The sequence below is a fragment of the Apostichopus japonicus genome, chromosome 16, assembly GCF_037975245.1.
Source record: "Apostichopus japonicus isolate 1M-3 chromosome 16, ASM3797524v1, whole genome shotgun sequence".
Classification (NCBI taxonomy): domain Eukaryota; kingdom Metazoa; phylum Echinodermata; class Holothuroidea; order Aspidochirotida; family Stichopodidae; genus Apostichopus; species Apostichopus japonicus.
The window spans coordinates 30,859,387-30,885,721 of record NC_092576.1 but is presented as its reverse complement, the minus strand read 5'-3'; the positions used below and the strand labels follow the sequence as shown (position 1 = coordinate 30,885,721).

The following is a 26,335-nucleotide window of genomic DNA, read 5'->3' as shown; positions in this document are numbered from 1 at the left end:
ATATTCCAAAGGAAGTGTATGATAGGATTTTTTTTTGTTGGAGTTTGTACGTTCTATATTTGGAAAGCTCGTTGTATTCATGTCTTTGAATCCCGTTCATTTCGGATGATGATGTTATTTGTTTAGATAAAAAACGAACTGAAACTTCGTATTACAGCAGATTTCAAGCGTTTTTCGGCTGATAAGTTTAAAAAGAAATGTACGAATGGAAGTACAATTGTTCGTGTTGTTAATGATGAATTATGTTATGATACTTGTATTAGGTAGTTTCGCGTAGGCATTTTCTTTTTTCACTACGTTACCATTCTGTAAATATACTGTAAAGTTCTATATGATTTAATTTCATATGTTGCATTGATATTAACTTTGAATAAACTTGAAAGAAAAGTATCTGTTCTTTTCGGAATCGCGACTCACCGATCTTAAGATGGAGCCATTTCTGAGGAACAAAAGTACTCATGTTCGTTTTGCTACGACAAAGTCTATCAAAGATATTGGTGTGTCTGTTGGTGAGTATCCATTCGCTACCAGGAGGAGTATTTGACGTCACTTTCAAATCCGATGAGGTCAAGCGGAACTTCCTCCCGAAATTGATTGAGATGCCGGACTCCGTGACCACCTCCTACGGAGATCTGGTTTAGATTGTGACGGTTCTGTACCTTCCGGTGGAGTTGGACGATAGCGTGGTCCGGTCGGTTCTTGGACGGTTGAAAGTGGCAGACGCCTCTGTCACCGAGACTTCCTAAACCTCTATAACGGCACCCAACAGTATAGGATGAAGGTGGAGAAGAACATCCCGTCCTCCATCCGCATCGTCGGAAGAAACTGCTGGGTGAGATACTCAGGACAGCAGAAGACCTGCTTGAAATGTGGAGACGGTTGCAAGTCAGATGATACAACTGTGGCCGACTGGGGGGGGGGGGCACGTGGCAGCAGCTTGCAAGGAGACTACCGTCTTTCAGACCTGTGGCCAAGCCGGTCGCGGTTTCCGTTCGTGCGGTGTCTCATTTGCCAGCAAAGTGGGGCAACAGGAGCCAGAGGTAGACCCTGTCGAAGTTGAGGAGGCAAGGCACCCTCCAGGAGAAGAAGTTGTGATGAAGACGCCGACCATGGGTGTGAATCCCCCGGGTCCGGCCGACGAGGTGGTGGGGACGGCGCAGCCGATGTCAGATCGACGCTCAGAGGGAAGTGCCGATACGGCTACCTATCAAAGGTAGGAAATGACTCCGGTGTGCAGACAACCAAGAAGTCTTTACAAAATGCCCTTAATAAACGCTTGCTTTCATCTGACAGTCTGAACATCCTGAAAGAGAAGAACTATGTATTGGCTCCAGCTTTGGACCCACGTTACAAACTTAAATACATGAAAGAGAGAGAAACAGTGGTTGATCGAAGCACAGTCCTTGAACACCAATACCAGCAGTACTGCGGAGAGTGCAGGAGAAACATCTGAAGAAGATAATCCTACAGAAAGCAAAGGGAGGGAGGGGGGAACAAGTAAAGTCACTGAAGAAAACCATACATAGTGATTTCATGGCATGTTATGATGATGGTGCTGATAAACCAAGTGTGTCATCGAGAAAGATGAAAGTTCAACATGAACCAAGTTTGTCAGAGATAGCATCTGAAATTGACAAATATTTCAGTCTACCAACTATTCCAAGATCCTCTGACCCTGTGGCATTCTGGAAGGAACACAAAGTTCATTTTCCCTACTATTTCTCAACTGGCTCGGTGTTATCTGTCCTGTCCTGCTTCCTATGTATATTCAGAGCGTCTTTTCTCTGAAGCAGGAAAAAACTTTGACCAGCAACGTGCTCGCCCTCTTCCGAAAAATGGAGAAAAACCTCAATTTGAGAAAATATGTTCAACATACAGTGAAAGCGGGAAATTAAATTTGTTTACATTCACAAATAGCAACGTTACTAAATATATGAAGAAGACTTGCGTGCTCTACAACAAATCATTTTAAAGATATAATTCTTTAAGGAATGATGGTGGAAGGTGGAAACCTCAACAAGCTATAAATATGGAAATCATTTTGTTAGATCAGTCACATGTTAAATTATTCAACTAAGATAATTGTCTCTGTATGTGATAACTGTAGAAAGGTTACTTTTGAAATTGTTTTCATTGTCAGCTCTGGAATTAATCTTTTTTGATGAGAATTAAAGTTTCTCTAAGCTATAAGAATGAACTTTAAGATGAAGTGGTTTTTGTGGAATTGAAATAATTCAGACGTACAGTATTTAACCATATAAGAGATTGTTTCACACATAAAAATGAAGAGAAAACATGAATGCCAACAATAATGGGAAAGTAAAGATTCATTTGAAAAATGTCCGGCCGGATAGTCCGGCCGGAACGGATATCCGGTGCATCCCTAGTTGCTTTTCTTTCAAGAGTATTTCCTTTTACACGTGGGGAAACGTCCCTTTTATTATCGGGGATATTTTAATTGTATTATGTCTGAGCAGGATCGCTCCGCCGACTCTGCAAATACTTCTTGTTTTGTTGGGAGAGAGGAACTTAATTCCTCCGCAGTGAGGACTTAAGGTTGTGACATTTTTTAGACATATTATGCCATGTGAGATTTTGTTCACTTATCTCTTCACATGTTTACCTTTTTCAAGTGCATTTTCTTATGTTTTGACATATTTTTCAGAAACTAATGCAGACACCTTCTCCTTATTGCATCAACGTGTCCGGCTCATACCTCATCTAATTTCTTAACAACACCCATAAACATCCAATGAACGGTATGAACGGGTTAAACTAATAATGATGTATATTTGCTTTTCAGCAAAATAAATCTGTCCTGGACTTCTATGGAAGACTGCATGGCATGAGCCAAAATAATGTAACCACAGGAATGAATGCATGGGTGCAATCTGCTATGAAATTAGAGTTGAAAAAGTGATGAAATTTATAACTCTGCTTGACTGGAAAAATTGTAGGTTGCTTGCTGTATTGTTGCTAGTAATATTTGAAGGTACATCAATTACGAAGGTGCGTCAAATATGAAGCCTTTACTATACAGATAATTACTGAGATGCAATATATGCAAAGTTGTACCAGGCGTTTGCTTGCTTCAAAACTGCATCAAACCATTGGACAGCTTGACAATGTTTTAGTTGAACTTGCTTTCCCAATTTTAACTCAAGACTTTTTGAGCACAGACGTTGGTTTTATTTTCAAAAATATGACCCGTTCACATTATGACCGTGCCCATTGGCACGGTTTTCAGATATTATAATACAAAAGATATAGGCCTTTTATTTAGTCATGTTAGTAGTACCACTGCCACTATGGATTTTAGTTATTAAACACAGAAATTGTGACAGTATTGACACTATTTTATTTGTTAAGGATGTACTGCCCAACATGTTGGTGTTGAATGGCGAAAAAGGACTTGTATAAACATTGTTATTTTCTTGATGAATATTAAAAACAACTTGTTTTTTATATTTTTTAACAGTCATCAACTTTTAATTAAAAAAGTCTTTACATTTAACCTTTTTACCTCCCATGCTGTGTCATGTAACAGGCATTCCTACCTGAGGGATATGATTACAAAGTATGTGACTATAAAGAGAAGCTTAGCAATCATTTCCACTTCAATGCAGTGGTCAGCCTACCCCCTTTCAGACCGGGAAGATGTACGGAAATGGTTCCAACTATTGTAGAGGAAGTCATGCACAACATGGAGAGTTGAAAGAACTTACAAAAGCAACAGTGGAGAAGGGACCAGGAGGAAGAATAATTATAGGGTGAGTTACAATATTACATAAAGTGAATTGATAAAGTCGATGTACAAGTTAACATTGTACACGAATGCATGCTGGTATGAGCTAAAAATGTTGTTGGATCTGGAGTACAAACTGTCAACCTTCAACAGAGAACAGGAAAATGAGTGTGCCAAAGTGGGACGATCGGCGGATGGACAGTCATAACAATATGTACTCCATTGGTGAAGAGGGTCCATAGACAATGGTCATACAGTGGAGAGATGTGCTTTATTGATTCATCTGGAACAATGTACAGGCGCAATTGCAAAGTATTCCTGTTGTTGACCCACAGCTCTTTTGGAGGTTTGCCCCTTGGAGTCATTGTAACTTCGTCTGAGTCTGTAAGTACCGTCAGATATGGACTAGAACTCATGAAACCTGTTCACCCAGATGGTGCGTTCTATGGCAAAGGAAACGAAGGCCCCATCATTTCCATGACAGATGACTCTAAAAAGCATGGCTATCCATAATGTGTATCCATCATCATGCTTTCTCCTCTGTACATTCCATGTTCTACAGGCATTGCGAAGGTGGCTGTGGGATCAAAAACACCACATTGCCAAAGATGATCGCCAGTCCCTGTTTCACAGAGACTGTCCAGCAACTACTCTTTGATGCTGCAAGAGAATGTGCACTTTGTAGAAAGTACCCAAAGAAAGGAAGAAGCAGCAATGAGAGTTGTGAAAGAGAAGATCTTGTAAAGACGAATAGCCTACAATGTTGTCCAGTTGGTGGACTTCATGATTACAAGGTTAACTCACAACTTTGATAGGAAGTTAACCGATGTCTCCATCAATCGGTTAGGTGGAAATGTCCTTTCGTTTAGGGTTTACCCAAAGGATGCACAAAATTCCTCCCTGGGTCAGTGAAACAGGTACAAAATTACAAATCCCTTATAGAAAACATGCAGGTCATTGCAAAAGATTAATAACCAATAATCGATTTTATTTAAGTTTTAATAATCAATAAATGATAAATTGGGTGTTCTATATGCTGCATTTAGCAAGATCAAAGAAGAAACAAAGTAACAAAACAAAATATGAAACCAAAAAAGGTGGCTATTGTGATCAAATCATAAATTGAAAGAGAATAGTCATGCACTTAACAGAAATTAATGGGCCAAAAAAAAAACCAAATAAGATGTGTTAGCCTGTACATTTTCCTAAAAAATGTTTTACATGATTCATTTGTTTGTTTCAGATAAGTGAGGCTGAATATGAAGTCAACATAGACATTGGAATGTACAACAGACTAACGGTGTGAATTGTCATTAGTTAACGTGATCGCTTCTCGGCCTTTTAGCTAAGATCGCGTATAAACAACTCTTGCGTGAGAGATCAGTGCATTGAAGGCTTCAAGCCGAAGAATTGAGTGTTAATGTATTTCATGCATTGAAAGAGTAAAGTGTGCTCCATGCTGACCATCTTGTGACGGTACAAGCACTACCAGGGCAAGTTTTTCACGTCATCTTTAAGACGGAAGAAATACGTAAACAGTTCTGGCCATCGATGTCTACTTCCAGCAAATTCAATGCTACATCGTATGCAAGTAACATGAGGATTGTCACTGTCTTGCATGTCACTCACGAAGTGGATGACAACGTGGTGAGACTCGTTTCGGTCAAGTCCTTGGAGGCAGTTTTCTCATGTACAGCGAGTTCCCTGTCTTCAACGGAACTCGGCAGGAGGTTGGACATTCTGCCAGAAACTACCAAGCTCCTTCTTCGTGCACAACATGTGGTAAGTCAGTACACGGATACACAACATGCGAGTGCAACAATCCAAAGGAGTGGTTGAATCACCTAGCGACGAGGCACCCGGAGATTGTTAAACAGCACGATATACAGTGGTTAGACAAGTACTTTCTTTGGACGTGTAATCTGTTTTGTTCTTCATCCTCTCGACCGCTCTAATGCAAAAATTTTCTATTGGAACACTTAACGTACACGGGATTAGGGATTCCATTAAGTCTTCAAATGTTCTACATTGGGTACAGATTTTCGCTTTTCATATTATTTTGTTGCAATGAACGTATTTATGTGCTGATAATTTTGGTCATTTTTTAAAATATTTTATTCGTCAGCTATGTCGAATCATTCGTGTAGTGTAGCTTTTACTTTTTCACCTAATTTTCGCTGCTCCTTTTCACAAGTGAGATCTGACCAGGGTGGGCGTTGTATTTCTGTACTTTGTAAAATTCCTCAGTTCGTATCTGTAATGTCTACGCTCCCAACGTGCCTAAAGAACGTAGTGTATTTTTTACTGATTTGGTTTCTTATTGACGTGGAGACGTGCCTGTTATTGTTGGAGGAGACTTCAATTGTGTATTATTTGCAGAGGATCGATTACTCGATTCTTAGAATACTTCGTGTTTTGTGGGGCGAGAGGAACTCCTTTTTATCGGAATTCTTTCTCGTCAATTGAAAGTTCGTCGAGACGTTGTCATTCGTGGGTGCACCACGGTAAAGGTTCAAGTTCTCGTCTCGACAGAATTTATGTTAAAAGTAACTTCACGCTGTATAAGGATAAGGTTATTCCTTTTCTGATCATGTCTAGAATCAGGGATTTGTGTATTGCGTATGGTGTTCACCGAGCTCGGGAAAAGCACGTGTTAAAAGGGCTTCAGTCTCGTTGTCTCTCGGGGGATAATGAGCTAGTTGCTCGTATCCTCGCTGAGGAGAGGAAGGGGGGGGGGGGTGCATTTATACGTTCGAGGAGGAGATTTTTGGAGGATGGGAAAACTCCTGCGTATTTTTTTGTGGAAGGAGCGAGCCCGCGCTCAAGCTAAGATTAATAAAGAAGTTCTGGATTCCAATGGTTGTATTGTTAAGGGTACTGGGGTTGGTTATTAATGTTTTTCATGAGTTCTACAGTCAATTGTATTCTGCGGATGATTCCGTCCATCGTGAGTCAGTCTTCTTTCTTAAATTCTATTGCTTGTTCGGTTTCGGCTGATCGACTTAAGGAATTGGAAAAGCCGATGGAATTAAGTGAAATTAAGCTGACGTTATCTGCCATGGCTAACAATAAGTCACCAGGAATCGACTGGCTCCCCGCTGAATATTTAGAATTCTTTGATTTGCTTGGTGAAGATTTGTTGTGTTTATATAATCATGTATTTTGTACAAACATGTTGTCAGTTTCACAGCGTATTTCTGTTGATACTTTATTGCCGAAGAAAGGGGATGCCTTAGATCCCGCAAATCGTCGGCCGATCAGTCTGCTAACAGCTGACTACGAAGTTATTGCCAAAATCGTACAATTACGTTTGTCCGTGTTATGCCTAGTATTGTGACTATCTTTCAAACTTTCTCGGTGCCTGGTCGATCTATTGACCAGAACCTTTCGATTTGAGAGTTGCTTTTTTACGTGCAAAGAAACGGACACGGACCACGGAGAGTTATTAAAGTTACTGCAGTATGTAGATGATGCCACGTGTATTGCTTCAACACAGAGTGACGTTGTAAATTATTTGAAAGCCGATACTTTGTTTGAAAGGGCAACAGGTGCATCCCTTAATTGAAATAACACCAAGTGTTTAAAATTGGGTGCTTTTGTTGGACGTAGAGTAATGGGTGATATACAGTGGAGAGAAGGTGAAATTTTTATAAATGGTATTTGTTCTGGAAAAGATATTTATATCCGTTCCTTTTGGCGGTCTTTGTTCGAGAAGGCCAAGACTAAGTTACGTGCCTGGTAGAATCTTTGCCTTATGCTTGTGGGTTAAGTCAACATTATTAACATGTGTATTTTTTCACTGTTCTATTTCATCGCGCCTGTTTATTTTCCAGACGATAACTTTTTCGAAGATATTCTGCGTTCGGTTTTCTCTTTCCTTTGGAAGAACAAAAACAGAATTAGTTAGCAGGAAGGTCGTCATGCTTAGCAAAGAGAATTGAGGCCTTGGCCTGGATAATTTCAAGTACAAAATGAAAGCGTTACTGGTTCGGCCTATGTTACCTTTTTTAAGGTGTCACGATCACTCTTGTAATTTTGTGTTTGTCCGTTATTTTCTAGCCAGAACTCTGAGAGTTATTTTTACTTTTCTTTGGTCCAATTCAGTGCCTCATTGTGATTCTGTTTCTCATTCGTATTATCACGCGAGTGTTGCTTTGCTCGCTAGGGGTAATGTAAATAACGATTTTCTTTCTCTTTATGAGAGCACAAAAGATACTGTTCGGTTGCTTGTTTCTCAAGGGGTGGTCCCAAGGACAGGAGTCCTACCCGAAGTGGGATTGGCCCTCGACTTGGAACGGGACATGCATCCTTTGTGTTGTAATTCTCTTCAGTCTTTTAGTTGGAGGTCAACGCACAGGGTTTTGTATACTAGGGAGAAACTTCTAAAGTGGTGGTTAGGAGATAGGCGTTGTCCCTTTGGTTCGTAGATTATTTCACATGGGGTTAAACGGGCGCGGGAGAGGCGCCTGCGTGGCTCTGAGTTGCAGTCCCGTTGTCTCTCCGGGTGTAAGGATGCATGTTGCCCGCCTTTAGGCGGAGGAGAGATGAGGTGCTGCAATTCGCTCCAGGGAAAGATTTTTGAAGGAAGGAGAGAAACCTAGCTTTTTTTGTACTTCAGAGCAAAGGTGTGCAGAATCAAAAGTTAATAAAGAGGTCACGAGCTCGGGGATGGGGTTGTTAGTGGCGAGGTAATTTGTTAAGTGTTTCACGAGTGCTTTTTACGTGCAAAGAAAACGGACACGGACCAAAGGTCAACAAAACCAAAAAAAATCTCAGTCTGTAAAACAACCACCACAAACACAAATCTCTCACTAACGTAGCGTTTAACGTGACGCGAAAAGGACACAGACCCAAAGGCCAACAGTAGCAAAACAAAAAAACACTACAAACCGGACCCAAAAAGCCAACTCCAAACCACAAACAGAAAAAACTAATATTATGTAACGACCACACAAACCCCACACCCAACAACCAACTCACTCCAAACCTCACCCGGGGAACGCCGTCCCGACAGCAAACGACGGGCCTTTTTGGGGGTACCCCTCAACCCATTCACAATAAAGGTGACGAGGGATAAGGTGCCTATCTACGATGTTTAGTTCCCAATACGGGTCTTTTTAGGCACCTAGCCCGTGTTCCCCCTTTTCCTGCGAGCGAGCAGAGTTCTTATCTCGTCTTTGATCGAGTGGATCTCCCTGTCAGGAGCAGGAGGTCCATTAGCGACCATCGTGTCCGGTATAGCGGAAGCGACTTCGGGCAGGGTGGAAGGGCCGCCCGAGTCAATGAGATCAGTGGCTTGTTTCGTCTCGTCAAACCAATCGGAGGACTACTAAGGCTGTAGTGCAGTCCTCCATTGGCGAGTCAGAATCTGGGCCACTTAATGTCTCTTGGGCCGGTTGACTCGGGGCCCAACTAGTATCACCGATAGCGGGCGTAGCTACCGGTGAACCAGTACAAGCGGCATCCTGCTCCGCATGCCACTCCGCTACTACCATCTCCGCCGTTTTGTCCTGCTCTGCTGTCAGTCTCGGCAAGTTCGATCAGGGGACACGAGAGGGGGAACAAAGCCTCCACCGGGGCGCTAGTGTCGGACACTGGGGCGATGACAGGAGCATCGGGTGGTACGGTGTCAGAGGCAGGGACCGCTTCAACCACGCCCGTAGCCACTCTCGCGGCGTATGAGCGGTCTGGGCATAAACGGGCCAAATGGCCCGTTTTCACACACGAGTTGCACACGATATCCCCTTTACACTCGGCCAGGGTATGCCCAACCTGTAAACAGCGGCTACAACGCTTGCTCGGGCACAACCATGCCTCATGCCCTTCCAGCCCACACCTCCAACAAGTGCGAGGCTGGCCCGGATATGCAATGTGGGCTCTGTACCCATTAGCCCACAAGGTAGAGGGGATATCGGACTTGAGTTCGATTCTAACTCGTCTAGTCCCGGTCTTGACACCTTTACATTCAAGGAATTCCGGCTCCTCGTAGCCGGTCACTTTCCCAAAACGCCCCAGTGTCCGCACAACAACCTGTTCAGACATGTCCAGAGGGAGATGGAGGACTGTCACCCACACCGAAATGTCATACGGTGTGACCTTCAGTCCCTCAACTCCCTCCAACACATGGACACCTCGGACGCGGGCAGCCTCCGAGGTGAACCGAACATGAAAAACATTCATACCCCGGAGAGGTTTACGCTGAAGCGCGTCAACCTTTCCAGGGACCTTTACCTACCGAACGCAAAACTGAAAAAACTTGTCCGGGGACGACCTCAGCCTCCCCCGAAAAACTCAACAATACGATTTTGCTGTCACGGCGAGCCGCCATGACAGCTAGGGGTGTGGCAAGCTACGCACCTACTAAAACCAAAAACCACGCAACAAAGCCAAAACTACACTTGACACACTACAAACTATTGAAAGGTCAACGTAAAAAAACACTTTAACTAGCATTTTAACTACTTACATTTTAGCTTGGTTTGGTCGTGTTAGTCCAAGTGACCTTCGGAAACTGCAATCAGTCATTATAAATGCTGAGCGTATTATTGGTACAGGGACGGCCTCGCATCTCTCCGCTCTCTGTACCAGGAGCGTGCACTCAATAGAGTTGATAATGTACTGAACGAGGACTCGCATCCTGCTCATCAGTACTTCCAGTTCTTGCCCTGTGGTAAAAGGTTGCGTACATTCAGGGGATCAAAGAGGCCCACTGGTTGGTTCTAGTCTTGCCTTCACGTTGTAGCCACTGCTTGTTAATGTGTAATATGGTACATTTTTTATACTTTTTTTTACCTCTGAATACTGTATAACATAGTACCTTTTTAGATCCTTTACCTAGTCTTACGAATTGTTTACATTTTTATTCATTGTCTTAATCGTTTCATTGTATTCGCTTGAGCTCCTGTTTTCATCCAATTTCCATTGTATATATTGGCTGAATAAATATCTATCTATCCCGTAAAGTTTCATATTTTCCTGGTATGTATTAAACGGTACAATCTTGTTTCTGTTGATTTTCTTTTTATCACCATCATTATTAATTGATCTTTCTGTAAATATACTGTAAAGTTTTATATGGTGCAATTTGATATATGTTGTATTGTCATAAGTTGGAATAAAGAAAAGTATTTGTTCTTGTCTCGGACGTGTTTTACAGCTCTCTCGTGATTGGTACTACGCTTCGGGCTCGGGTACTTTAACATGGAAAGAAACTCGCTTGAACGAGTTTAGACTTTGTCCCTGAATTTCCAGCAGGATGTCACAGTTAGAGATATTTTTGAACTTTTAAAGAAAACTGGAATTGAGACCAAAGATTTAGTGGCAGTTCAGTCTCTGCCTGGGCGTTCGTATCATGTCTCCTTTAAATCGGCTTTACCCATTGAAAACCTTAAGTGAAGAGCCTGAAGTCATGACAAGCAATTACGTGGAGGACGTGAAAATTATTACCGTTCTTCAAGTATCGTATGAACTGGACGATTACGTTGTTCGTTTTGTGCTAGGGAGGTACGGCAAAGCTGTTGGCGGAACATTCTTAATTTATAAGGATCAGCCTGACGTTTTCAACGGAATACGACAATACGAAGACGTCCTTGATAAAGACGTCTTCTCTCAAATTAGCGGGCAGGCAGTGTTGGGTCAGGTATTAAGGGTCAGCCGATCAGCTGCCTGAAATGTGACGCTTGCAACCAAGTGAAGTGTTTCAAATGCTTCAAGCTGGGAAACGTAGCGAGCCAGTGTGGTTCTGTTGGCCTTTGGATCCGTGTCCATTTCATGTCACGTTGAACGCTACATTATATACATTTGTGGGTGAGTGAGAGATTTCTGTTTGTGGGTTTTCAGTTGGGTTTATGGTGGTTGTTAAACAGACTGGAATTGTCTTTGGTTTTGTTGACCTTTGGTCCGTGTCCGTTTTTCTTTGCACGTAAAAAGCCGTTGGTAGGTGTGGGGTTGTGTGGTCGTTATATAATATTGGTCGCTTTTATTTTTACTGTTTGTGGTTTGGGGTTGGCTTTTTGGGGCCTGTTTGTGCTGTTTTATTTGTTTTGCTTCTGTTGGCCTTTGGGTCCGTGTCCTTTTCGCGTCACGGTAAACGCTGCGTTTGTGAGAGTTCTATGGGTTTCACTTGTTGTTTTGCAGACTGGGATTGTTTTTGTTTCTGTTGACCTATGGTCCGTGTCTGTTTTCTTAGCACGTAAAAAGCACAGTGTGTGGAAAAGGTGGTCTGCACGACGTGCGGCAAAGAGGGGCACGGCTAACGGAAGAGCCCCGTCTCTCTCGCGAACCGCCTGATCGAAGTGGGTCAGCGGAGGAGCCAGGGTCCAGGGCAACGACCGGAAAGAAGGGAAGACGTACCACCTACGACGGCAGAGGAAGGCACAGGGAGTGAAGAAGGGGGAAGGGACGCCCCCATACACTCTGAGACAGCGGATAAGGACGACTTAAGCGAAGGGAAAGGAAACGTACCACAGATGAGTACCGAGGCAGACGAAGTGTTGTCCGAACGGTCGGACGAAGGGGTGGGAAGGAGAGAGCGGACAACGCCAAATCCGACAGCAAGGCTGAAGGCGAAACTGTGAATCCACAGGAAACACAGATGGAATGGAGTCAAGGAGACTGGAGCGAGAGCGTTGCAGAAATGGGTCAGCGAAAAGACTTTGACCCATCTGAGGGTATTTTTACGGGAATGGGGGAAGTAGGTGAGGAGGGGCGGGGAGGCAGTGGGACCATAATAGTCTGAAAAGACGCCGATCTTATCCACGGTCGCGCACTCAGAGTAGACCCGCTAAGCGGGAAGGGGTAGACTCGGCACGGGAGATTGTTCTCAGGTCAAAAACTTTCACCGAGACCGGGAACTGGATCACGTGTGGGAGGGACGGGTGCTCCGAAGAATTGAATCTTCGGATTTGTATAATATTCACCAAGTAAGAGACCACCAGGATACTTCCCTTGAACGTATTGCTTGCCCCGTACGTGGTTGCACTCTAGGGTGCAATCACAGGCAGCAGGCACCCAAATTATGTCCTGAGACACAACACTATTTTATCAATGTTTATTCTTTGCACATTAAATATCAACGGTCTGCGTGACAAAGTGAAAAGTTGTTTGAAATTTGTTTAACTATGATATCGTGTTACTCCAAGCAACTCATTTTCGTAATGAGGAAGATTTTTTTCATTTTAATAAAGAGTGGAATGGTAATTCCCTTCCCCCTCCCGCAGTCCGATGGAGTCGGCATAGCCTTCTCCACCTCCTTCAAAGGTAAGATAGATCAGATCCGTAAGGATTTAGAAGGGCGATACATTTCAGCCCTAGTCAGTTTCTCCGACTCCACGTGCGTCAGGCTTTCTAATATTTATGCACTGAACAGCCCCAAGAAGCGAGTCTCATTTTTCAATAATTTGTATAATATGACACGTGGTAATGAATCAGTACTACTCGCTCCATTGAGAAGAATATCGATAGGTCGGGTGTATCTACAAATTACTCCAGGAATTGAAAGCTTTTACCGCATCTCGGAATGTTTGCGATGCCTGCGATACCCTCAGTCCCCTGGGCACACTTGGCGCCACCCGGGGAAGGAACAGTTCCCGCATTGACCGAATGTATTACCCCCGTAATATTTCAATTAAAATTGTTTCGAATGTGTCAGTTTCTTTGTCCGACCATAACCCGGTCTTCATTCGTTTTGATATTGTTAATGCCCAACGTAAGGGTAAAGGTGTATGGAAATGTAATGTTTCTGTTCTGAACGATTCTGAATTCAAATCTGATTTCGTTCAATATTTTCATCGTTGGTCTACCTTAAACCGAGGTATGGTTCTATTTTCGATTGATGGGAGGATTGCAAAGACAGGGCAAAGCAACCTATCATCAAGCACGTGTTAGTGCTTTTTGCGTGACCCGCAATGCGGTATCCAAAAAAGTCATGGCCAAACGAAAATGGAGAATTGAAAGAAAGCAATGATTTATGTTGAGTAACCCTGATCAAGAGTGGGTAGTTATGTTGTCATGGCATGTTTGGGGGAGTCTGCTACTTGGCTGCCCAGCACTGGCATGCGCACCAAAATGTTTAATACAGAATGGGTAGCATACATGGGCGGCGATCATGGGGGAAGGGGGACATGTCCCCCCCAATATTTTAGGTGGTCCCCAATATTTTAGGTGGGAGATAAAAGTATCTAATTTCCCCCAAATATTTGGTGGCATAGGTTTTTTTGTGGCTATAAATAAAAAATAATCCGAGAGAATATTTATCCAAATCATATTTGGCGCTGGCTAAAACTTCATCAAACACATGCTGCATGAGGTAAATGACTCTTCGTGTCGTTTCTGTGACATGTGACCGCATAGCATGTTGTCACTCATGATTATTATCATGTCTGTACATCTCTTGTGTATGAGTGTATGTAGGCCTACAATCATATATATGATCCACATTGATATGGGTTCACTGGGTTTCCATTTGACCTGTTTCTTCCAGGATTTATAACCACAGCCGCGTAGCCAAGGGGGGAGGGGCGAAGGGGAGATCATCCCCCCCCCCCCTCGAGCATAATTTTTTATGATATCGAAGTTTTATTGTAGCAGTTGTAAGAGGATTTTGATATTTAGAAACCAATAAATTAACTGTGTCTGAAATTTTCGACAGTTCCCTGACCTTTCTTCATCATACTTCCCTGTACTCGTGCAATTTTGAACGGTCTGTTTTGGGTTGAAGGGTGTTTTTCTATATTGGTTGACCATAGATTAAATTTTGTGCAAGATTATGGGTATGTTTTCAAGTGACTTTATTATTAAAATTGTGAACAAAATAATGGGCTTAATTCCTTGAAATGTGGGGCTGACGGGTATTGTGGGCCGTTACTTAGTATTACCTACAAAAGCAATGATCCACAGGAGATGTGATGAAGTCGAACGTGATGTGTGACTGGTGACAACCTTGAAAAAGGTTGATAAAATATTAAAAAAATATTGGGAAAAAGTGGCTTCTCGGGCAAAAGTGTACATCTGGTTGGTCATTTTGAAGCCCGAGCAATGCCATTTCGTGTGATCTGGGGGCTATCAAAACCAGCAATTTTCTTGTACGCTGCACGCCAACCGGTGGCGCTAAGCTTTGATAGTAATTCGCGCCCCTGTGTTAGAAAAATCATTGATACGCGCTTACATGTATATATATATACATATATATATATATATGTATATATATATCAAGTGCACATTAGGTGCCCATTGCATATTGAAAATTGCTACCTTAGGGGGACAGTAACGTTTAAGGGTATGTTCATTCTGTTATGAGGGCTTCGGTGTACAGGTAATTAGTACCCATTGATGGTGGATGCTGCCCTTTACACCCTTTTATTTTGAATGGATATTTATAGCTTGGCAATTTTTTGTGGTAGTATATGTGACCTGTGCAAAATGTAGCTATTAGGGACCCATCAAGATATATCTCGTTTATTTTATCGTCCTATCGGTATGTTTTACTATCGATGCTCTTTTAATGCTGGTAAAACTGACCAATGGAACTGTGACCTTGAAAGTCACAATTTCGATCCCTATCCCTTTCGGTGATACATATACTGATATCCATGTTCATATTCACGCATTTTCTTTTGGTATACAAACCTTGTGACGTCATGACCGCGCAATGTCGTTAAGTGTAATGTAGAGCTCATATGGACGTGTGTACAGTGTGGTAAACGTGTTGTCCGTTTGGGCGCAAGTTTTCACACTGTATGCAAGCAAGAACGGTAAACCTAACTTTTGTTAGCGAATCGGCGCGGTATCCATGTTGCACTATCAAAATGAGAGCCGTCGAGATTGACTTTGGAAGCCTAGGTAATACCGTAATACTTTCTTGCAAATGCTAGATATTAATTCCTTTAACAATTGCTTTATTGACTAGCCTAGGATTAGTAATAGTATAAAGTAGGCCTCAGTTCCCTGTGCAGCTGGCTGATTACCAATCACAATTTGTGCAAATTATAGCTCAACTCTCACTTGTCTCACTCAGTGTAAGCCTAACATTAACAAGATCTAGCCTAAGTTACAGTAATGTTAGTTTTGCCCTAGATGAATGGTGCTTACATAGCACCGTTTTTTGATACAAATGATACAGTAAGTATACCCTAGGCCTAAGTTAAGCCTTAGCCAACAGTAGCCTATTGCTGAAGACAGGCAAGGCTGGACAATGCTTAGCCTACATTAGCAAAATGCCTTATTGTCTAGGCCTAGAGCTATTGTGATTTTTTTGGCCCTCAATTAACTTGAAATACAAAGCCAATTTTCAATTATGCCCAAAAATTAAATTTATAACAGCTAGCCTTAACCAGGGTAGGAATTAATATTAGTTTGGATATAGAAAAGTTGAAACGCCCCCTTAATGTATTTACGAGGGCTTTTTTAAGGTTTAGGGGGCTCTTTTCCAAAGTTCAATATATGCTGTTTACGGAAATGGTTGTAAGCATTCAACAGGATAAAGTCAGCACAAATGTCCTGTTACTGGTGTTGCAATTAACTGTATACCAAGTTCGTTAAAAGTTTGATAGCAAAAATTTGCGAGCATTTAGCAAATAATGTCAATCCACCCAATATATGACGAAAACCAATAACCCATCAACCTAAATAGAAAACACAGGTTTTCTTCCGCTGGTGACTTTTCCTAAGGCATGTATGTTTTTGTGTGTGGATAAAATCACATACCTTCCAAACAACTGCCAATTTCCAGCAAATTTAAAGTTGTAAACAAAGCTACGCAGTTTTTGTTTTGGTTTTGCATACTGATGGTTAGGCTACATTTCCCATTGACTTAGTGTGGTTGTTAGGCTAATATTTGGTTAAAGATTGCAAGTTTTAATGGATATTTTTCATTTTTATTTTCAACACAACTTGAGCGAGTAAACAGATGGATAGGTAAGATTACCATGTTGACCTATTTCACATGTGAAGTTAGGCTACCATGTGGTCTGAGATTTGTGGGGATTTTAGGTTATTGGCACTGAAATTGCTTAGTGGAGGCAGTTATTTGCCAGTATCTGTGCGGAGATTGTGCGTGACTCTCCGGCACTGCTTCAAATTTTATGCGGGATTGTGAGAACTGTTTGCGCGATTCGCGCTGCTACTGCAATGCCTAGCTAAAACAAAAGCATGTCACAATTAATTTTACACAGACACCTGATATAACGAGGGCGATTTTCATAAGGGCGAATCGCCCTTCGCCCTGCTTATTTCCGACCCTGGCTTTGACATTTCACTTCCATGCTGTGCACGTAGAGGTGGGCAAATGTACGCACATTATTAGAATATTATTAGAATAATCCAGTAGCATAATCCAGTTCCATTAGAATAATCCAGTAGCATAGTGGGCTTGTTATTGAGGATTTTAAGGATTATATCAATGATCCTAATGAAAGATAATCACAACAACCATTTTTCATGTTAGACCAAATAGTATTTCATCCAAATATATTGTTCACTACATACATAATGTGTAGAATTGGGCCAACTTTGACCCCAAGGTGTCTCTTTTCCATCACAAAACTGCCCATGTGCTAGGCCTATACAGATATTCATGATTGACAAATTTGGCATCAGTTTGTCCAGTTTTAAATTGCATTTTTTTCTTTTAATAGATTATACGAACAGTCAAGGCTTATTCATCTTTCATTGTAAATCAAGCAAATTCCTTTTAATGGTATGTACCTGTAAAGGTTCAAGGTTAAGGAGTACATATTTCTGCTTTCTTTAACAAGGTTAGCTAAGCTGGCCTACTGTTCCTGGGGTGGTACTCTGATAAATATGGAGGCACCTCAATCAAGGTTCCAAGTCAGTGATAAGCCTAAGCCTGTTACTATAAACCAAGGGTAGTTAGGACACAAAGGCTTATTAACATGCGGTAGGGGGACGGTTGACCAAAAATTTGGAGTCAGAGCTGTTTGACTCATGAGGAGTTTGTGCAACATTTTGCTTGTTTGACCTGTGGCCTCCTGACCTTTGACCCTTTAGCTAACTTATGACAACAGAAAAGTTGTCTGTCTTATATAGGCTACTTCACATATATGCTATATTGTGAAGTCAAAATTGACCCCCACACATACACAGACATGAAACATTTTTTATTCCCCCACCCCAGTTAAGTACAGATAATAAAGTTACAACACAAAAAGTGGCAAATATTTTAGCTCCTTGTTAGAGTTTGGTATTAAGGTGGTGATAACTTTATTAAACAGATCATGGAACATACTTCTTTCTAAAATTTTACAGGGCAGGTTGCGAATGAAGACCGAGAAGAGGCAATGGGTAAGATAAAATACTATACTTGTAAGAGAAAGGAAATCATTTCATTGTGTTTTGGATAAAAGCTTTGTCAATTGAATGATGGAAACAAAAGGATCCAGTAATGGCGCAATTGAAAAACTTCATGTAAGAAATTTTAGAGGCTCAGCCGTAAGTGTTTGTTTTGTGGATATACTATTTGGTGTCCTTAATAGCTAGATATGTAAGGAATGTGCAATCACACAACTTTTCATGTGGATTTTGCGATTATTCCTCCATGTTTTCTTGTGGGCACATGCATGCAATGGTAGACAACCTTCACTGATACGTATTCCACATGGAAAACAACCCCAGCGAAGTTGTAACCACCTTAAATATTATTACTTTTTGGATGCACCATTGACCACCATAGAGTGGAGGACTGGTATGTCACGTTGTGACCATTGCGTCACACGCGCAACGATGGTTCATTTAAATTATTTTGAACCTTGATTGTCTTGTCACTCGATACTAAGAAATTGCAATAAACACACGAGGCAAATAGTAAATTTCAGCCTTCTTGTTGACTACTATCAGACTATATATACAGGGTCAATTACACACAATACAACTACATACAATACAAGTACAATTAAAAAAAAAATATGAATTAAGTTATTATTCTGTTTACCTTGATATGATCCGAGTCGCTTAAAGTGTATTTCCCGCGAGTTGAGTTGTATGAGTGTTCACCAAAATCGTCTGCTGACAAGTTCCGTGCCAACACGTTTATTTCTCCCGGTACGCTGTTCAAATTATAATATTGAATACAGGCTTCCGAATCCACGGATTGTCACCTTCACGTCCAGCCTCCGCTCCGGACTGCGCACCCTGAGTGACCCTAAGTACAAAACACCCTCACAAATAGAATATAAGAAAATCACATTCTAAAATGGAGCCAGATATGATGCAATTAACCCCGATGTTTCAGAACTATCCACTGCATACTATAATTGTAAATTATGATTCATAAATCTTTAATAAATTAGCATCGCCGAAAACAAAATGGCGGATGCCAATCAACTTCTCAAGCAAACAAAATGGCGGCTCACCTACACGACACGCCTTAATTGGCGGTAAATATCCATTCACAAATACCTTAACCAGTATCTTAAACAATTACCCATATCTAATATATGAAATAATTGAAATAAGAAAACCGTTTATGCCCTGTAAATGTTACCAGTGGGTCATTTGCATATCCATAAAATCTACTTAACATGACATAATTACAAACCTGAACCCCTACATACAAATAGCAAAGAATAAATACTTACAGAAAATGGTCCTGGCACCCTAACTATCCAGTTAACTTTATTGTTGAAACGTTTCCTCAATTTTCCTCTTTGACAAGGCAAAATCACCCTAGCCAGATTCTTGGCCCTTGGAAATCTTACACAACCGTACCGCCTGAGTTCTGATGGTCAACTGCCGCCCAAAATCACCAATTCCTAAATCCACCAAACGTTTGGTGTTTGGAATGCTCAAAACCCGCTTTTCAGAGTTTAACCTTTTGTGTCCATGTACAGTCCCTTTAAGCCGGGGGTTGCTGACCGCCTCACTGACCACTCATAATAAGTACTTATCCTTAACGACTATATACCGTGCGACATGCACAGTGAGCTACAACAATACAAGAGAAAATAAATTACACCCCCTGACATGGTAGTCCTGATGGTTCGAATATCCTATCTAAGCCTCAGTTTCTTTGTATATTTCAAATTTCATAGAAGTTTCTTCCAGCCAGTCAGTAGTTCTAATATGGTGACTCATGTATTAATGCTGTTAGTTCATTTCTTGCTGTTTCCAACAGCAAGTGGAGAATCCCCATCCATGACCAACAAGTCACCTGTATGTAAGTATGACAGTTTATTATACTGGATATGTAGGGACGGCAAGAATTATGGGAAGAGGGATAAACGGCAAGAATGATGTCGAAAAATATAAACTGTTATTGCATTAATCTTCAGCAAATTGAGAATAAATTGAGACTTAAATGAGGGAAGTCAATCACCTCCTTCACATTTTGCAGAATAGAGCATTGCGTAATAAATAAAGTGATGTTTTTGAAGTTTGTTATGAAGTCAGTTTAAACATTACATAACTGATTTTGTCTTAAAAAAAAAATATAGATATTAGAGGGACACAGAAAAAGTTATTAATCTTAACTGAGACAATTACCTGCACTGACCTATAATATACTGAAGTAGAACATGGTAGAACTAGATGTATTAATGTAATAACTGGTGAGGCTTATATTCCTCTAGCTATGCTGTAGATTTTGAAAGCTACATAAGTGATGTTCCATGTGAGAAACAGTTATCAGCTTGACATTGCATTTAAAACTTTTGTATTTTGTATCTGCTTTAGCTGTTCATTACTCTCAAGACTCAAACATCTGCATTATATCCTTTATGAAATATATTTCCTACCTCGAAAGAAAGAACTACAGAACTATAGAAAACTAATACCAGACCCTGTAATAAAATACCTATGCTACATCATTTACCTACTTTATATCAAAAGAGGTATTAGTTAACGGTAACAACTGGCTGTTTGACTTTTGTCATGCAGTCTTACCAATACTATAAAATCAGCAATTAAATTGAAGAATATAGAGTGATCATTAATAAATAATAAATACACCCCAAATATTTATTTCTTGTACAGAAGGACTCTCATATGCATGTGGCATACAAGTCAGAACTATGTTTTCCCTAATTCCAGTTCCTTTTCTTTCTCAGGCAAATGCAATTCCATTCCAAAGGAATTATATTGACAGTCTCCCTGACACATACAATGGTTAACAACCTTCACACAGTAACAGAAGGAAGATAACCCTGCAGACTTTGTGACCCCATAATGCTTGTGTTTTGTAAATTTGGTTGGATGAATCATTCAATTGATATGAATTATCATTATTTAGAGCAATTGGGCAACTAAATTTAATAAGCTACAGTATTATACTGTAACTTTACATGTAATTGCTAGTTGAGTCAAGGGATGGATATAATTTGGTGCCATAAGTTCTAGTTATTTCCTGGTGTCTGTTATCATTTGGTTGAATAAGAACAAGTAGTTGCATGTTTTAGGAGAGATAAAAAATCTGTGACATTTGCTTCAAGATGACTATGCAGCTACCGGAATTATCAATTTGTCTTGAAGCATATAAATTTTAAAGGCATTGAACACTCGCCCCAAACCGCGTGCGGCCATCTGAAAAAGTTAACTTTCTGTTGCTTGTAAGTGACCTTTTGTTCGTGTCACTACAAAATGCTGGACCTGAGATGTCCATCGCTGTATTGGTTTTTACACTATGCTGTGGGTATTGACCGCAGCATGAACTGACTGTACACTAGTGTCTAAGACACTAGTGTCTTTTTTGGCTCGCTTGACCTGAGGTTCGTTTGTAAGAATGGGAGGATTTGGTAGTGCCGTTTGGCCGTGACGTTTTGTATCCCGTATGACGGGTAACGTAAAACGCACTAGTGTCTAAATACCGTTGGTAGCAAGCTGTGTGTGTGTGTTTTCTGGGATCGTTTTGAGCGAGTCTTGACACCCTTAAACTAACAACATGCTGTCATTATCTTATTTGTATTGATTTGTGTATCCTCATCAAACTCAATTGTTTTAACGGTGTTCATTTAATTTCTTGCTGTGTCCAGCAGTGCAGAGGGCTGATGTACAACAGAGAAGAAAAAGAGCAAGAGGAGAATCCCGATCCATGACCAACAAGTCACCTGTAAGTATGACAGTGTGCGAAGATCTTTATGACGGAATGTGAAAAAGTGTGTTTACAAAATTTTACAAAATCTTTACGAGTAACAAGTTTATGAAAATAAAGGGACTAGGATAATAAGGGGCTCAATTTGTCACACTCTCACTAGGGAGAGGTTTTTGTTTGCATCATGTTAACATGATTGCCTTGTAACTAACAAATTTGATTCAAGTTTTTTCATCGGCTGTTATGTCGTATTCTTCACTGAGCATGTCAATTTGGCCTGCATTCACAGTACAACTTGATCGCCCTTGTGCGTGGGATCAGATCCTCCTTGCATACTCACATGGATCGGCAGGAAGCAGCTAGGGTAAACTGATTTCAGTAGACAGGACACACTTGGTTATATATGCTCCATTAGTTTACTTTTGGGCAAGACTTAATCAGTTGCAGTTAAAGGTGGCAATTGCTCTTATTGTGCTATGGAAATCTGTTTAGAACAATAATATTGTTTATACTTCTAATATTGTTTATAATATTGTTTAAATCTGGCAAATGAGTCAAAGCAAGGAAGGACAGGTATTTTGAAAGAAACACCATTAGATGAGCTCCTTTGGCATGTAAACAGGTGGAGTTTATTTGAAAAAAAAAGTAAAAACAAGAAATGTGTACAATTCTTTGTGGGAATCAACTCAACCAAGGAAAAGTTTGCAGAAGTGCTCCCATAAAAAAGATGTTTTTATGCTTTGTCTACACAAATGATATTAGGCTTTGCTTGTATAAATATTACTTGAGCATCATGATGCACCTTAGTAAGAAAGCAGACTAAATTTAGTTGGCTCTTTTTCTGGATTTGAAATGACAGAGTAAAGTTTTATTGAAGGACTGGAGACACTCTTCCAGTACCTTGTTTTTATCAATTCGTATGTGATGAAAGGAAGGTTGTAATTACTGGTGCACCTTCATATAATGAAGAAAAGGTTTCATCCTATTAACAAGTTATACAACTTCACATACCCTGACCAGAATAAGGTATTACATGTGGAGGATTCCCAATTGCCTCTACAGCTAGCTGCTGCAGCAATCATTTCCAACACCAGACAAATTGGGTAAAGATGTTTATTGTACACATATATTCAGACATTATGGCTGCAATAGTTTCAAATCTGCTGAATATTAATGAGCATTCGCAAGACAACACTGCCTCTGGTTGCTTTACCTAGTGTTGTATGTCAGGCGTCAGGTACCTTCCATGGTGTATAACTGTATCATCAAAAATGATTTCATATATAGTTCTTTCTAATTTTTTAAGTCATGTTCAAGCTCAATTAACATGGATTTCACTTTTTATTTACATTAAATACATTAAATGGAGTGAAAGTGCTTCAAAGTGTGTGGTGGAAAATGTGGAAAATTACATCAAAGGACTTGCAGAAAAGATGCTCCCAAGTAAGTATGCATGCCTAAATTGGGAAATCAGGCAACTGTAAGGTGTGATTTCTTCAAACATATTCCAATTGCTAAAGTACAGTTACGAAATGTTGGAGGTTCTTCAAACTCTGTTATGTTGACATTGGCCAATATTTGGAAACCTGCTGATATGTGCTGTACAACTGATATCAAGCATGAGGGACAAGTGTTAGCATTATTTGCAAACACAAATTTTGCTCTTGTTTCCATAGGGCTTTTTGAAAAAATCCCTATGAAACTAATCAGTGAACATTAGCAAGGAACTGTGTTTACATTCTGGTTGTGTTCCTATCCAAAAAATATCACTGGAGTTACCTTTCATGATCCCAACTAGGTCGCAATGAGATTGAAGATTTTCTGGAGGAAGGAGCAATAGACCATATGTTTGATTGGTGAACCGTCAGAACAACAATTTTCAACGAGACTAATAAACATAGACTTAGGGAAAGGGCGAGATCAGTAGAGATGAAGATGTTATAAATTAAGTGTGTTCTAATTTTACTGTGTTGACTGTAATGGATATAATAAACACTGACCAGGGACGTAGCTAAGGCCTGATGATTAGGGTGGGGGGGGGGCTAGTCACATGAAAAATTTTTCAATTCTTCACTTCATTCCAACTGAGTATTTGGAATGAAGTGAATAATTAAACATTTTGCAGAAAGATGTTGAGTTGAGCACATACAATAAGTTGTCAAGTAAACATTTTGCAGAACATTTTTCAATTGCTCTGATGGAATGAAGTGAACAATTGAACATTTTGCAGCAAATGTCCAATTGGCAAGATATGATAAGTTGTCAATGAAACAATTTGCAGAAAATTGTCCAGTTGACGAGATATGATAAGTTGTCAATTAAACATCTTGCAAAAATTGTTCAATTGCCGAGCAATCCAACATTTTCCTGATTTTTGATAAGATTTTATCTTGCTATCTAAACAGTTTGGGGCAAAGTTTTTCTTATGTTGATGGCACTTTTAAGCTTCTGTAGATTATCATTTCAGTGTTTTATTATACTCCATAGAGACTATATATCCTGAACTTACTTGAAGGGTCAACCCACCCAATAGCAAAATTAGTACATATATAAAGCGAATTGAAGCTGGCGAACCTTGTACAGTTGTTCTATTAGGCATTTTTTCAAAATCATACAAAGTTTTCTGCTTTTTACGTGACCCGCCATGCGGGATACAAAACGTCACGGCCAAACGGCACTACCGAACCATCCCATTCTGACAAACGAAACTTAGGTCTAGCGAGCCAAAAAAACATACGCCCGCCGACCTGCAGAGACAAAACGCCCAACCCCCACTCAAACATTCAAAAACCTACAAAGTTTTGTATGGTAGAGTATAAGGATCGCGAGATACAATTTCTCAAAGTGGCAAGGAAAACGGGGTAAATATGACTGATTAAAGGTCAATTTGAACCGAAATATTTAGGTCATTCACAATCACAAGAATATATGAATAGGCCTAGGTAAATTGGAGTGCGACAGTCAGAAATTCTGATTGTCGCACTCCAATTTTCCAATGTGAGTTTTACCAAGATTGGGGGGGGGGGGTTGAGACCCTCCCAAACCCCCTCTCTAGCAAGGTCCCTACCACTGCAGTGTGGGCACATATGTTTAGCTGTTCAAGTGTTATAAAAAAGTAGAGAGAAGGAAGAGAAACCTGCTAATGAAGAGCTTCTGTCACTGTGTTCCAATTTGATCTCATTTTCTCTATTTTCTCATAACTTGGGTAGCTAGGCTACTGTTCTAATTTAAACTTTAAGTGTTTACAATTGATGGGTATGTTATTTGCATTATTGAAACACAACGTAATGGTAAAACAAAAGATACTTAGAAAGTTGTAAACAAGAATAACAAACTGAAGGAGCTTCAAAGATTAAAGGGATAAAGTCCTTGATTCTTTGGGTTTTTTTAAGTCAAATCATGTACTATATAAGATTATTGATTGTTACATAGAGATCAAGCATACCTGTATGTATGTTTTTAAGCTTTTAATGAGTGATATGAATATTAACCTGTTCAAGTTTATATTGAGTAGTATCAATGTTCAGCTGTTCAAGTGTGTTAAAACAAAGCCAGAAGTGAGAAGAGGCTGCAAATTAAGAGTTTGTTCCAGTTTTATGTTTACCAAATCTTGTTTAGAATTGTATTTTCTTTCTGTTTACCTGTGTAGTACATAAGGACACGCGGTAGACAACAAACTTCAAGCAGAGGTTTCAAAATGAAAACAAAGGGTTAAACTTTTTGTAACTGAATACATATTTTTTAAATGAGTGGTTAAACATCTTATATGTTTTAAAGTAAAGGAATGCACAAGAGGTAACATCACTTCATAAACTCTCAGACTTATGTACAGTGAGCATTACCAACGTGTTGCTGATACGTAATATCATGAACTCATGTGTTTCTATCTGCAACAATCTTTACCTGCATTAGAGGGAAGAGAACAAGTTATATGTGACAGTCATTTGCCAAATTAGCATTGTTTGGTGTTTTCTGCCTAAATGAGCACTTTGAATGCGCAATGATAGAAGTTAATACTAAAAACAAAATTTGCCTGTTTAAAAAGGGTTCTCAGTTGACAGCCAAGTTATGAGGAGGTTATGGTTGGCTGTATGTTTGATAACATAGACAAACTTAAAATACTAGGTTGAACACCAATTACATTTTCATTACTATTTTTTTTATGCGAATGTACTTCTTTGCTCAAATAGTTTGATGAATAAATTGCTAGTTTGCATACAGGGAAAATGTAAATAAACAGTATCTTGTTCCGCAAAGGGAACCTCTAAGAAGTGAATGCAGAGGTCAACATGTTTGAAAGCTGTATGTAATAGTGCATTTTCACTGCAGCTTAATCAGTATTGACAGCCCAGTATCTGTTGCCCCATGTTTATGACATGGCTAAATTTCCCTTTTTCATCAAGATAGGTCAAGTTTTCCTACTATAGATCTGTTCATGTGATTATTAAATGCTAGTTCACTGTTTAAAATATTTCACAGATGTTGAGGTAGTTGTACCTTTGTTTTGCTGTATATTAAAAGCATTTTTGATCTTCTGTCTATTCTATTTTTTT

The 26,335-nt window shown here is 40.1% G+C and overlaps 1 pseudogene; it reads left to right on the top strand.

The window, feature by feature from the left end:
* The first annotated feature begins 1,533 nt into the window (after positions 1-1,533).
* Positions 1,534-14,705, top strand: LOC139982513 (uncharacterized; annotated as a pseudogene).
* Positions 14,706-26,335: the final 11,630 nt, after the last annotated feature.